At 32.6% G+C, this 14,083-nt stretch overlaps 1 protein-coding gene across 1 annotated transcript in view; it reads right to left on the bottom strand.

Moving 5' to 3' along the window:
- The window catches only part of LOC100512003 (bifunctional heparan sulfate N-deacetylase/N-sulfotransferase 4), a 247,698-nt gene extending 237,016 nt beyond the window's left edge, over positions 1–10,682 (bottom strand). The window contains 1 exon segment of the mRNA XM_021101659.1: positions 10,077–10,682. The gene's annotated coding sequence lies outside the window, so the exon portion shown is untranslated.

The raw sequence follows: 14,083 nt of genomic DNA, 5'->3' as shown, positions 1-14,083 counted from the left end.
TTTAACATGGAAGTTTAACTTGAAGAAATCACAAAGGAATTTATCAAACTATAAAGTTTTATATTAACCGGCATTTTATTTGTGTCTTTAATGTGTTACCAATAGTATTAAACTTATGCTCACAAATTACATTAAAATCTGGAGTCTCTTGGAAGCTCTATTTTTAATATTTTAAATATTCTCCTTTTGAATTGAGATATTATTTTATTGATATTTCTAGAATTTGCCTTTAGCAGAACAAAAGATTACTATCTCTTAAATTTCATTTCAACAATCACTTCTTTAGCACAGACTTTTTTACTTAGAGACTCCTAAAGTTCTAGATACATAAATGCCTGGAGAAAATTTAGATTGTTTTGGAGTGTCTATTATCTAGTTTATAGAAAGTCCTCATAGTTTTTTTTTTTTTTCATTATGCTATCTGTGTATCATTATATACTACGGACTTTGAGTTGCTTGTAATGGAGAATAAACTCTTTTAAAATACACACTTTTTATCCTGTGTACAAACAACTATAAATTCCAACTATCCAAATTATTATTCAAAGAACCCAAGGAATGAATTAATGGAGAATTTAATGTACAGAAAAGTGAAGAGAGCTGTCCACTGCCACACAGCTCACGTGAATCCACATTTTCTGATTGATTCTATATCTCCCTCCCGTTACCACTGTTCTGCATTCATACCCTAAATATTAAGAAGTAGACTTTCACTGTCATGAACAAGACTAACAAAGAACTTTGTGAAATGGCAATACTGAGACTTTTTGATATTTTATTTCCTAACTGTGGATTTTATACATCTTATAGTTACCACTTCCACCTTTAACTTACTTCTCTTATTTCAGAGCATTTTTAATTTTACACAGCACAGAACAGCTGGAAAATCCTCTACCAAAGAATGACATACTCCATTCATTTTCACCAGTGATCTGTGCCTATTTTTTAAATTTAATTATTTTATAGTTTATGTAATTTTAAGTTTTAGATACTGTAGAGTAAAACACCAGGTTGGCCATCAACCAGAAATAACATGACTGGTTACATATAAATATATCCTATAAGGAACTTCATTCTCCCACCCAAACTGATCCAGGATACACAATTCTCAAAGTTTGGAAAAATAATGATAAAAACTCATGAGACGAGACCTGGAATGCTTCTAAGCATTCTGCTCCTTGTCAGAGGCAACATTTCTTGAGATGCTCCTACTTTAACATTTGATGAGTGGAATCTAGAATTATTATAAACATCACTTATGAATGCTTTCAAAGGATGCTATGCCCTGTACCAAAATAATTCACTCAGCAAACCCATTTGGTAGAAAATAGTGGGAGAATTTGAAATGTAAAATATTTCGTTAATTTCCAAAATACCTTTGGGAAAAAAGAATAGGAGGAGTGAAAGTGGTCTTGTTTGAAATGGAAAAACCATAAGGTCAATTTAAGATATCAACACACTTGTGGCAAACCTTAAAATACAACTTGTATCTTTTTATTCTCAGTCTGGGTCAACCTTAGTAATTTAAGGTAGTTGAATCTATTGCCCATAGCCTTCTGTGGAAGGAATTCCTGCCATGACTAGAAGCAGGATGGCAGTTATCAAGCTCTCTTGTGTTTCTCATTGTGAGATAACAAGGCGTGTGGATGTTGAACATCCTGCTCACCTAGAAGCCTGCTCCAGCAGTTGGTTAGGAAACTGTTCAATAAATTTCAAGTAAACAACTGGGTAAAATTCCCTATTTTTTTCCTTCCCAAATATATTTTTAAGATCAATAAAATCTTTTACATTTCATAATCTCCCAGTGTTCTCTAACAAATAGGTTTCCTAATTGAATTATTTTGGTTCAGTGCCTAGCCCTGAACCTTTTAAACCATTCATAAGTCATTTTGTAATAATTCTAGAAAATATGTCAACATAACCACCACATGAAATCTTTTTTAGTGTTTTACTAGAGAAAAGTGCAAATGAAATAACATTTGTATTTGTTTTAGTTTTATCCAGTTTGTTTTTGAACCTTTGCCTTCTTGCCTTCTTATAATCCCATGTTTTTCCTTACTCCAGAATGCCAAAAAAAAATTAAGATAAACTATTTGGCACCCTTTTCTGACAGTTTTTTCTTCTGGTTTACGATCTGTTTTCCTTAAGATATTTGAATGTGAATTAACTCTCAAAACTGTGATTAGTCAGATTAAAATGCTGATCAATGAAGTTTGATCTTTTAAGTTAGATTTAATAGCATTAATTTCAAACATATGATCAAAACTACAGTAGAGACAGTGCAAAATGTGATTTAGATCCTTATATCCAAGTAAAGAGGATTGGAAACAGTCAATACTCATCACTTAGATGTTTCTTTCTTTTCTTTTTGGTCACAACCACAGCATATGGAGTTTCCTGGGCCAGGGAATGAACCTGTGCCACAGCAGTGACCTGAGCCTCTGTAGTGACAACATTGGATCCTTAATCTGCTGCACCACAAGAGAACTACAGAGGTTTCTTAAAATCAGTAGAAAGTGTTACAGTCCAGGCCAAAGTCAGAGGACTGATGCATGTAACAAATACTTAATTCTATTAATTTAGCATCTCTCATGTTTCCAACATTGTACTAGGAACTTAATGTTTATTGTCACATGTGGCTTTCCTAGAATACACACTTTTACGCAATTCTATTAAGTATTTATCATTACTTCCATTTGCAGATCATGAATCTGAGGCACAGAAGGGTTAATTAGCTTTTTCAAGGTTATATTACAAGATTCTAATTCTAGTTTTGGTGGAATTTAACATTAATTCCCACCTTTTATTATGCCACGATGCCATCTCATTTTTAAATCAATTCGTGTTGATTGATGGCAACATGATGGAAACTCTTCTCAAGCAAGACTTACACTTTACAATTAAGCACACAATCTCTTTATTTCTTATCATTTAGAAGTTCATAGAAGCCAGAAGTATCTTTCTTATTCATGTATCTAATCTTTAGATATATTTTTTTGACTAGTTGAAAGGAGGAATAAAGCCAATATGTTTAAATTTTTAAAAAATCAATACTTTAAGAAATTTATCACTTTATTTATAAGTGACTACACGCTTTATAAAATGATCTTATAAAAATACATTTTTACACTACAGGGCACATTCTGATTAATGAATATATTCCATTTGGGATTGTACTCAATCATTATTTTACTAGAATGTTTTTGACCAGTCTTCTCACCAAATGCTAGAGCTGAGTTTTAGTTGGACAGAGTGTTCACACAAAAGCCTTTATCCACACTCCTCACAGTTAGACGATGAACAACGCAAGGCACCTGGGTAGCCACCATTTATCTCCTGCTCAGAGCAGACATTCCTTCCACAGAAGTCCTCTGGAGAAGGGTCTCCAACCTGTGTGGGTTGCTTCCATTGACTGGAACTCAGTGATTTTCAGAATGCATAGTTTCTCTGCTATTGCACAGAAACAACCTTCCACTATCTTTCATATAGTCTTCTAAAGCAAATTTCCTTTTCATTAAGAAAATAATCTTGCAATATATAAAGGTAACTATACCGTTTCTCCATAGTCTTTTGCTCCTTAAAAATCATTGTTTCTTCAACTGCTGCTTAAAGGATATGCTTCCCAGATGCTGCTTCACAATTTATATTTACACTTTACATTTCATAGTTTAAGGGTTTTATCAAACCTTTGCTATCTGCCTATAGGTCAAGTACTCTCTAAGCATTCCTGCCATGATTTTTTTTTTTTTTTTTTTTTTGGTTAAATTAGGGGCACTGAAACACATACAGTAACTACACCAGAAGGCAGTAGGTATTGTGATAGAACTGAGAGGGTAAAGCAGGAACAATGGTCCACCCTGGTGGAAATGGAAGGTCAGAGAAGACAACTCCTAATATGAGGCATCAGGAACCTGAGATTGTAAATATGCCAAATGATGTTAGACTTGTGCTCACGAGGGTGACTGTTTCCTTACTGTTGATGCTGTTATTCCGTTAACTCATTTTAAGTTTGCATTAGCATTGTATTAGCCTTTTTACATTTTTGGTTCTTGTTGAGTCTGAAGAACTTTTGTCATTGGTGAGATATTTTTTAAAAAATCAGTAATTACATTTATCCCTCTGTAATTTCATTATGTTAAATCCATTGTTCCAGCCAACTGAAGGATGATTTGGAATATTGGTTCTTACACCCACCAATTTGTGAGAATGAGATAGGGGGCCAGTTCTGTTCCTGCTGAGGTTTAATAACAACATTAACCTTCAGACTATAGGAAAAATACGATAATTTGAGATAACTTACTCACGCACTATTTTTAAAATTCCTTGGAAATGTAGAGTAGAAGTAACGTTAAGAATTATGTTTTCTAAAACTGACTGGTTGGTCTTTTTATTTTCCAGAGAAAGTAACACTAAACAGTGTGCCATATCCTAAACCCTACTAGACAGTTTCACAGAACCAAGGATAGCAATCAATAGAAAGAGTCAAAATTCAGCTTGTCAGCTTGCATATTACAAGAAATTGCTACTCCTCATCACATTTTCCTACAAGAATGAAGTAATGTTCTCAGTTTGGCACGTAACTTTTAAATAGATTTTCTGAGTGTCAGTTTATCAGAAAGGTATTTCCTGATGAGGTTTATGGCTTTCCCTTACACCCTTTAACCTACTGCCTTGATTTATTCATCTTCATAGTACTTAACAGCCCTACCAGAGTCTTTATTTGTTTACTGGCTGTTTTCTCCCACCAAAATACAAGTCTCCTGAGAGCTGTTTTGTTCACCATAGTATCTTGCATGTCTGACACATATTAAAAATAATAGGTAATATTTATTATTATCACTACAAACATTATTGAACAAAAATGAAAAGCTACTGTTTTTCTGTTTAAACTCAAAAATATGTCTAGATGGGAAAATAGAACCTAAGTAATAAATTGAGTTCAATTTCCTTTGACCAATTTGAGAATCTTTTTTGTGTTATTCAAAAAGTGCTCTATTCCAAGGATAGCGGCTTCACAACCTAAGATATCAGGAGCCATAATACTTGAAGTGAATTAATAAGTGTAATTTTAAAATGATTGTTTGTGTTTGATTTCACATATTACGATATGTGAAATCTCAAGTGGATTGACATAACTATTAGTGAAGGAATGGTTGGGAAACAAATGAAATTTAATTCTGATTCTAATGATCCATTTGCACTTTAGAGTAATGAATAGAATTAGGACTTTTATACGCGTTCACAGGAGCATATGTGTCTCTGCATCTGTTTCCTTTCCTTGTATTAATCTTTAGTGTCGCTATATTTACTTCTGAGGTTTAAATTATTTTTATGTAGGCGTGAAAGACTATTCAGTACATCAAGAAGAACTCTTTTGAGACGTCTGATGAAATATGACAAATTCTGTGGATCAGCAGTCTACAATTGAATTTCTGATTCAGGAATGGAGTCAAGCCAAAGCATCTTAATGTGCAAAATAGCTCTCCCTTCTCTCTTTTTCTTCCATTAGTATGGCAGTCGGCCTTAGGCTGCATATGAATGCTACTATGTTTAAACTACTAAATATAAAAATGATTTATGGGGGTTTAAAATACCAGCATAAAATTATTTACATTTATTATTATTTTATTTTTGCTACTAAACTGCATTTTCTGCATGAAAACATTTCCACTGATGATGAAAGGGAAGTATATGGAAATGGAGCAAGAGGTTCTACTTGAAGAATTTAGTAAATTAAAGGGAAATTCATTGGTAGGAGAACAGTCAATATTTTAAGGTTGACATCACTACTTCTCTGACACAAATTTCCCATCCTAACTTAATTTTCTTTTATGCTTTAGTATATCACCTTTTTCCTGTGCATTTTTTCCATTTACTCCCATGTTGAGACCTGGTCATTAGATAAATAATAGCTGCCATACTAAACAGGAGTGGTGTGTTCCTGGACTTTGCAAGACAGCATTTTAGCTGAAGTGACAAAAATAAAGCGAAAAGAAAGGTGGAAATGAGGAAATGAAGATAAGACAGAAGGAAGGAAGGAACAGAGAGAGGAGGGAGGAAGGAAGAAAGGGAAAGAAGGAAAGAAATAAGGGAGGGAGGGAAGAAGAGGTAGAAAAAAGAAAGAAGGAAAAGGAAGGGAAGAGAGAGGAGAAAAAAGGAAAAAAGAAGGGAAAGAAAGAAAAGAAGAAAAAAGGAATGCAAAAAAAGATTAAAGAAGGATTTCTTAACAGAGTCATCAGTTCTGTTTTTTCAAATACCCTGAGTACATCATCAAATTAAGTTCTCAAGCAAAGTCTTTTTTAACCCTTCATTTTCTTTTCAAGTTTCCTTAATTCTGATGAATTAATCATGACTCACATTTAATATTCATAAAACATGAAGTAAATCTCTTGAAAAGCTATGTTTAAGGTAGTCTATATATGCAAATTTCCTCAGTGAGTCACTGGAAAGCCAACGTTTAGTTTATTATAGATGGGCTATTTTGTTATAATCTTTATCATTTAGTTTATTATATATGGGCTATTTTGTTATAATCTTTATCATGAATTATATGGATATTTATGAATATAGACAAATTATAAGAAGGCCAAGTACATATATATATCAATTTACACTGGCAAACATTTTTACCAGTATGAACAGATAATAAATTACTATTCACATTATTAAAAAAATCTATTTGTCTTGAAATGAGAGAAACCATTGATATGTTTGGATTTCACTGTCAGACTATTTTGGATGTGGGGAAAATCTGTTATCAATTCAATATTACTCTAAAAGAAAGTTTAGATTTGTCAACTTTAGAATGTGATAGCATTCCTTAGAAAACTGAGATAAAGAAAGCTTAGAAAAAAGACTGTATTTATAAAAGTTCTGCATTGCAATTGACACCTCTAACTTCTGAAGCTTGCTGGAAATAACTAAAAAAAGAGTGCATCTGACACTCTCTGTAACAGTATAGCTGAAAGTTTCCTGAAGTGTTAAAGAAAAGGTTGACTAAATGTTATTCCCTGATGGTTGAAGGCAACAGCATTATGTCTGCCACCTGACCTATTTCTCTTGCCTCATAAACTTAAAATAAATCAACAGACAACATGGTTTCCCTTTTTCCTAGTTATTTGGAATACATAACGGATAAGAGTTAACTTTCCCTTTTGTTGTATAGCTTCAAAAGATATAGACCACCACAGTTTTAGTATGTGTACTTCTACTACAAATTTTACTAGGCCAGTTACTTTCAGAAAACCTTCACACTTCTTCTGGGTATGTTTCCATCCATATGTGGCATTTCTGACCATTTTGCTGTCTCCGAGATAATGGTTAGATGATGCAGCTATCTTTATTTCTCTTTCTGCTCCTGAGCATAAACTACATTTTATGAGTTTCAGCAAGGCTATTCACATTTTTCATTAGCCAGCCTTTAATAAAGAAGAAAACTTTGAACTCAGAAAATATATTTGTTCTCTAAATATCCCACAGTTTGGAGTAGAGGAAAAAAAGTAACATTTCAGGTTAGACTTTAAACATAATGCATTATCAATGAATTTCAGCCCAGAAAGAATTAGCCTTCTGGGTGCACAGCTTCTCTGTCTTGGCTTCTAGCCAGAGCTGATATTCTAGCTTTGTTTTATAACTTTCCCCAGCTGCTTTCCAAATCTGGGAAGTCAGTACCAGCTAGAATCTTCTAGTTTGAACAAAGCTTGCTCAATGCTTCTCTGTTTTTCTCCCTGAGCAATTGCTACTATATGAAGCACAGAGTTTGATCATTGCACTTTAATCTCAATGGCACCTTTCCTGCTCAAATAGAATGTGCTAGGGGATAGTATAAATATTAGACTATTGGGTACAAATATTTTGTTGAGTTTGAAGCACTTATATAGTATCTTTAAGAGGTAAGTTACCATTTAGATTCAATTAAGAAACTACATTAGGAGTGATTTTGGGGGAGAAGAGGAAAGAATAGGTAGCATAGTTTTCATATTCAGATAAAATATAAAAGACTGTCCTTTTTTGCATTGCATACATATATAAACATGTATTTCTATTTTGACTATCAAATATAGAAATTCCAAGTTATGATTTTATGTATTTATATATAAAACAGTTTCCATTTAGTTTCTTTTGGTATTTAAGGGAAACCATTTAAATGGACACATTTCTTAGATAATAGCTTCAGCTGGTAGAAAACAAAAAAGCACTTTACATATTTTGCAAGTTTATAGAAAGAAAAATAAATATTAAAATCCTCATGAAGTTTTACCTTTTCTATTTAAAAATGATGCCTGAGTTTCTTATTTGCATATATATTTTTGAAGGGTGAATTTCATGTTACAGTTAATAAGTTATATGTATTATAATATTTTCAAAGGATCAATCTAATTTTTTCTAAGCATAATCTTAGTTCTGACCAATTGCCATTAAGATAGAGTGAAAAAAAAAGATGATTCTGCTTAGTGTTCAGTTTCCAAAAATTTTCTGTATTAGCTTATCCTGAGACTTCTATCAATGTAGGTGATATGTGATATTGAAATCATAAGATAAATATTCACAGTATTCCTTATTTATAGCAATATCAGCAATCACAGCAGGTGTTAAATGGTATTAAATTCTCATTTTTACATTCAGATAAATGTACTAATGAATATATTTTGCTTATTGATCACTCATTTTTATGAATTCCAGTTGCAGACTTAGGCTGTTTTAGTCAGTGGAGTTTATATTCTCTACATACATTTGCTTCATGAAAAAACCGTGACCAACATACGACCTATTTGGCATTGGGATAGAGTAACTGGAATATTTTAATAGAAGAAAATAAAATGATTCTTTTGATATTAAAAATACCTTTTAAATCCTTGTGGGGAAAAATGATTACCTCTTAGTTTTGGAGATACTCAACCAATTACAGCAACTTTAATCTTCATCTATTCCCATTTGTGTAAAGAAACACAGGATTTGAACCATGAAGTTGGTGAGAAAGTGAGTAACTAAAATCATTAAGAAAACACATCAGTATCTTTGTATGCAATTTACTTTAAAACATTTATGACCCTGAGTTGATGAAAATTTGATAGACACCATGAAAACAAGAAAAGATGAGTTTGAGAAAGACCTAATAAAGTATAAACTATTGAAACTTTTTCAGAGTTATATTAGAACTCACAATATAACTTATCATAACAAACAAAATATATCATCATTTGAAAATACTCTTGATAGTAACTCTGAAAAGTACAGCATCTTTTAATCAGTAAAAATTACAAGGAAAATACAAGTTTAAGTTTCCCTTTTATTTAATTTTCTCTATCAGAGGTATTGGAAGAGATGAATAAAAATCATATTTCAACAGCATTTCTTATTTTTCAACTTATTCTGTGCATGAGGAATTTGGAGGCATTTACAGGTATAACAAAAGCAGTTTTTATCCTCCTGGGAATCTCTGCTGATTGTATATGGCATATATTGTTCTAAGGATATATTTTTCTTTCCTAATAGGACCTAGTAGGAAAGCATCTATTTCTTTAAAAGCGGTTTATGACTGTATCATACAATTTCAAATGTCTGTGACAGCTGTTTCTCTAAAGCAGACCAGTAGGACATAGCGTGGCTATAAATCTCAGGTTCCAAAGAGAGGAGTTCCCATCTAGAGTAATTTTTATTTTTTTATTTGAATGCCATGTTGTCAGTAACACGTCTCAGGGAAATATTTGTAAACCACAGTTTGGCTATTGAATTTGGGATATTGGCATTTCAATATCAAAAGGCTAAAATTGTTATCAAGTGAGGTCTTTATTATGCAAGATGTTCTGGCAACAGTTTACAATCTTTCAAGTTCTATCTTTTTAGGCAGGACTGTATTTGCCATTTACAGTGCAAATCTATCTTCTACGAAGCCTGATGACAGGTCAGCACACATATGTTGAAGAGGGAGGCTGCATCTGGTTTAAAACTATTATCTGCTTCTACATAAATCTTTCACAAATAAAACTTTATTGTGTTCAACTTGTTTACACATCTAAGCAACATATTCATTTAATGCACACACCTCGGTTTCAGCAAATTAAGCAATAACTTACCTAGAGAAGCATTTCAATTTTTTTTTCTTTTTCTAACTTGAGTCTATCCCGAGTTATAAAATGGATATCCAGTATTCAGATTCACTTGCCTGCAGGTTAATTAGAAGGAGCTTTCAGTTCATACAATCTGCCTTAATATTCCGAGAGCACTCTTTAGCTCCAGTCCTAGTATCTGAACTCTTCCAGCAGAGTCTCTTTTTATTTATACACACATTGTCCTTTTCAAAACAAGCAGCCAGCTGGAATGATTCAAACCTCTGTTCAGCACACCGTTAAAATGCAGCTTCCTTCTTGGACACGAGAATTACACCAGGGAGCGGACCGAGTACAGCAAAAAGGCTATGGGAACTATTTAATCACCGGAATACCAGCTGCTCCTGCTCTGCTCTTGCTACTGCTGCTGTGCTTCTGGTTTAGCTGTAGTCGGTCTTTCCCTCCCTCCCTCTTTCTCTCACATCTCCAGAACTATAAAGGCAGCTCTGCCGGATTATGATTGGCAGAAACAGCCAATTCCTTCAGCTAATCATCCTCAAGACTTTCAAGGACCTGGAGCTGTTGTGATGTCATCCAGTCAGTGGGATGTTACACATGAATACATTCCAACAGAAGCTCATTCAGCGATCAGCTGCATTCCTCTCACACCACGGTGATTGATTAGATGCTCCTTGAGGATTTGCATAATCTTTCATTGTACAGTTGGACCCTTTCCTATGAAATTCGAGAGTAAAATTCCACTTTGCAGCTATAACACTGTGCCAAATTCTACTGGGTGAAAAAAGAAAAGTTCATGACAGTGTTTTCTTGGGTAAATGTGTGCGTGTCATGCACATGAGTTATGAACTCAGCACAAGCCAAGGTGAGCAGGAGGAAACTTTGAGAAATATTAGTGACCTATATACTCTTGAAATTAATAATAATATTTTAGATCATAATAAATGTTAGAAGAACTAATGACTAGACAAATGTGTGTGAGTGTGTGTTTAGTGTATTGATTGCTTTAATAATTGAGGTAAATTACTGGATTATTATGGTAAAGTTCTCTTCTATACCCAATATGGACAAAATTATCTCCATGTCTCATTTTCTACTGGGAGAAATAGGAGGAGGATTACCTGCTCTTTGTTCTCTGATAAATCATATTAACTCATAAAGATATAAATTGCATTAATTTAAGAAAAGTTCTTTGACCCTCTTCATTCAAATACACATAAGATAAAAGTATAGAGGTTTCAAGTGTATTTATTTCTTCCAGGCTGTCTGATTTCCTGGGTTCCTCTTGCTTTGATACCTTCTTTAGTCTCCATCATTTAATTTGATGGACTAAAATGTGTTAATAACAATTTGGCTCAAGACTCCTGATAGGCTACAGAACAGAGCTGCAAACTTTTCTGAAACCCAAAATTCCCTTCTGGTATGTGTATGTCTTTAGTGAGAAAGAGTTCTACTTGAACTGCTGGGTTGATGTCAGGGCACTTTCAAAATGTTACAGGTGTGGAATAGGAGTTTTCTCTCAAAACACAGCACTTATTGATGATCCGGTCTTTGGGTGAATAATTTTATTGCACTCAGTTTTACTAGTGTTTATTATGCTGCACAGAGTTTTGAGGGCCAGCAAGCTGTAGGCACATACTAAGTAGAGGATAAGAAAAGAAATCTAGTAAATTACAGAAAAAAAAAAATCTACCAGTTATTTCCTAATCAAACAACACTATCACTAACAGATCACGGATCATATGCCAGTTATTTTTTCAGGTACACAGGCTAAAAGTATGCTAAAGGAAAAACTGTATTTTGAAAATCCTCAAAGAAGAGTCAAGGTTCTTACTACATTTTAAGAATCTTTGGAAGGCAAAGATGCATTTGAAGATTAAATCGAGAATTTCCATAGGGATTACATCAAAATTTAAGATAGATAAGTAACTGTATTAAATATTTCAATGATAGCTTAATAAAATGATTATTATTAGAATGGCATCATTCCAAACACTAACTGCCAAGAACAAAATAAAATTAAAAAAAAATAAAAAATTGATTGAATGTTTTCCATCTTATGGAGTTTCTCACACTAATAATTTTTTTTTAATTTTTTTTCAGGTTTAGTCAACATTTTTTGTCTTACATATACAAAAATTAAAATAAACATTTAAAAATTATTCAAATTATTTATCCTACTGACATATTTCTATTTCACAACTCAATAGTGAATGCTATTTTCATTTATTAAAACTCAGTGACAACAGAGTGATTTTGAATACAAAGTCATGGCAGTAAAACATGGAGCAGGATTTATATCCTTAGCACTGGTGATAGTCACAGGTGGCATGAGTTGATTACAAGCGAAAGTTGATAAGTATTTTATCCAGTATTCGTCTACAAAAATGCCTGTAGCTAAAGAAATAGCATTAGTATATGGAGTGAAACAAATAATTAAGTGAAAGCACGTTGACAATGTCCCAGTGTTATAGACAACAATAATGGAAGATATTAACACAAAATACTTTAAAATATCTGATAAATACTAACTTTAAAACAATAAATTTCCATATTTTTGAGTTCAATATCCTGGTAGAAAAAAAAGCAATTTACTGTCCTTTTCTCATTGTTTATTCAGAAATAAAGTCTTGGAGACAGAGGGTCCCACCAGATATACAATGTACAAATGATGGTAACCAACCAAAAAGTACTTTTTTTGCTGGGGAAGTTGGAGAAATTCACAATGTCCATACTAAACAATAAAAATATAATAATCCCCAGATAATACTCCCTTGAATAGTTTTCTTATAACTTCCTTTGTATGTCGTATTTTCTAATCATTAGAAAAACTTGTTAAAATTTTCACTTTTCTCATTTTCTAATCTTTCATGTTAGGAAAATGAAATAAATGACCTTGAGTGTTGCAAAGAAGAACTGTGAAATGCAAGAGAAGATGGGGAAGAATTACTTTCTCAAGCGTTCATTTTTTTTGTTTTTGTTTTAATTTTATGACCGCACCCTAGGTATATGGAAGTTCCCAGGGCCAGGGATTGAATTCAAGCCACAGCTATGACCTACACCACAGCTATGGCAATACCAGATTCTTTAACCTACTATGCCAGGCCAGGAATCAAACCTGAACCTCCACAGCAATGCAAGCCAATGCAGTGAGATTCTTAACCCACTGTGTCACAGCAGGAACTCCTCAAAGTGGTTTTTAATCACTTAACCTGTGTTTCACAATTTACAGGCCTTGGATTTAAGTCTAATGTAGTATCTATTCAGTTAGCTTGTAATAATACACATTATGCAATGCATTTGCCCTCCTGATCATAGTTGAGTTCTATTAGCTTTCTTTTGAGATCCCATGAAGTGTAATATAATTTGTTCTTTATCTGTTAAGATATAGGTTCAGTTCTAGATATACACTAAGTCCTCAATGGATCTGCATTCAATTTAATTGAGTTTGTTAAACTAATAAATTTTTAGAGCTCCCATATTTTTATTCAGTTTCTTTCAAAATCTCTTTTTTCAACTGAGTTTCCTTGAACATTCAAAAAATGCATCACATGAATAGTTTTGAAATTGTGAAATAATAAAAGTTAAGTCTTCTGTAAAACACTTAAAAAACTATATAAAGCATATAAATAATATATCTGTTCCTATTTATTCAATAGAAGAAACAGAAAAACAAATCATATGCATTTATTAAAAAAAACCTGTTTGGTTTATATGTCAACTCATTTTTTACAGTTAAAGTCAGAGAGTAAGTATAAGTAAATAAAATAGAAATAATAGAAGAGTTCAGAAATAATAGAAATATTCAGAAAAATTTAGCAAACTTAATTTCTAAAATGTCCATTCATTATATTTTTCTCATTAACTTTTTTGTTCATTAATACCAAAGTTGTTTTAAATTCATGATCTAAAATAAATAGAAATTTGCAAAGAAAATGCCAAAGAAATATTTACAAGTATCTTGTAATTTTTTATTTTTTAAAAATCCTTTGCAAAGGGTTTGCAAAAATGACAAT

This window comes from Sus scrofa, chromosome 8 (genome assembly GCF_000003025.6).
Source record: "Sus scrofa isolate TJ Tabasco breed Duroc chromosome 8, Sscrofa11.1, whole genome shotgun sequence".
Taxonomy (NCBI): domain Eukaryota; kingdom Metazoa; phylum Chordata; class Mammalia; order Artiodactyla; family Suidae; genus Sus; species Sus scrofa.
The sequence above is the reverse complement of the archived record's forward strand: the minus strand, read 5'-3'. Positions and strand labels throughout refer to the sequence as shown.